Here is a 1883-nt window from a genome sequence, read left to right on the forward strand (position 1 = left end):
CTATAGACTAGACTATAGACTAGACTATAGACTAGACTATAGACTAGATTATAGACTAGATTATAGACTAGACTATAGACTAAACTATAGACTAAACTATAGACTAAACTATAGACTAGACTATAGACTAGACTGTATACTTGACTATAGACTAGACTGTAGACTAGACTATAGACTAGATTGTAGACTAGACTATAGACTAGACTATAGACTAGACTATAGACTAGATTATAGACTGGACTATAGACTAGACTATAGACTAGACTATAGACTAGACTACAGACTAGTCTATAGACTAGACTATAGACTAGACTACAGACTAGACTATAGACTAGACTATAGAATAGACTATAGAATAGACTATAGAATAGACTATAGACTAGACTATAGAATAGACTAGACAGACAGACAGAAAGATGCATACACTGACAACGAATCTTTTTTTAAAAAATTATAAACACTGGTGTAAATTTTTCCCTCTGTGTACATACAGAGAAGAGTAATGCTACTTAATTTTAATTCCAGTGGTGTACAAAACCTTAGTATATATGGTAATTCTGAAATGGGCTCACCAAATGATACCCCTCTCGTGTGACCTCGGTGTGTTGTGTATCAAAATGGGTGGTATCCCACTTTGGTACATTTTCCAAACAACATTTATTGATTATGTTCTTGCCATGTTCTTCTATCATTCATTCATTCATTTGTGCTTTTTTTGTATTCTTTTGCTATATAAATTTTCAATAGTATTTATCCTTCCCACTTGAGTTTCAATTTCACTTAAGTATTCAATGCATTTTATCTTCAGCACACAGCCTCACACACACATATATATATTCGCTCGGCAAGATAATTTTTTATGGTGAAATATATAGACTTTGGTTGGGATGATACGACGACAATGCATTCGTACTAAATAAAAAGTGTTACTATCGATTTAAATTTTTTTTAATAAACACTTTGCGGTCTTTTTTTATAGGTTCTGTTTGTGAAAATTTATGCCACCCACTGTTTATGTTGACTGTCGTCTACGGCAGCCTTTTCGCCTCAAGAGAACGATTTGTAATTTTATGTTAACGATTGCTCTTTTTCTTAACTTTTGTTTTTCCCCCAAATCCAACATTGTTTTGAAATATTATATATCCGGTGGGAGTTTCTTATCCAATACTCCTTTAAAACTATAAAATTGTCTATGTAGCAAAACAACAATAAATACAAATTTGCATAGAAAATATTTTAAATTATTGAAAATTGAAATAAAGCCGTTATCTTTTTTTAAGGAGGTTGTAAAGATTTATCGATTTTTAAAGTTAAAATTGTTATCGAATGAAGAAAGGCTCAAACTTGAATAAATGAATCCATATTGATATTAGATTTATTTGATCGTAGTTCTCTAAGTTTCCCAGTTAAACTAAATTTTGTATTAAATTCATATAAGAGGTCCCAAGTACCCCATTGGAAGTCCGCCCGTTATACTCTAAATGTTTAGATAAATTCTTCAAGTAAAATTTAAAGATTATAGTTCTAATAGTCTAATTTTTGTATTTAATTAATATGGGGGTGCCGCTCCGCTCATGGCTCGCCAATTTATTACCCCAAAATGTTTACATGAATGTTAAAGTTATTGGTGCAAAATTTTAAGATTCTAACTTTAATAATTTCCAAAATAAAGGAATTTTTGTATTTTATTTATCTGGGAGGTGACACGCCCCCTAATGCTCGTCCGCCCACTTTATATCCTAAATAATCATATTGAGATTAAAGGGGATCCTACAAATTTTGAGAACTTTAACTGTTATATTATCTCAAAAATAGATAGATAGATAGATAGATAGATAGATAGATAGATAGATAGATAGATAGATAGATAGATAGATAGATAG

The sequence above is a fragment of the Lucilia cuprina genome, chromosome 2 (assembly GCF_022045245.1).
Source record: "Lucilia cuprina isolate Lc7/37 chromosome 2, ASM2204524v1, whole genome shotgun sequence".
Taxonomy (NCBI): Eukaryota; Metazoa; Arthropoda; class Insecta; order Diptera; family Calliphoridae; genus Lucilia; species Lucilia cuprina.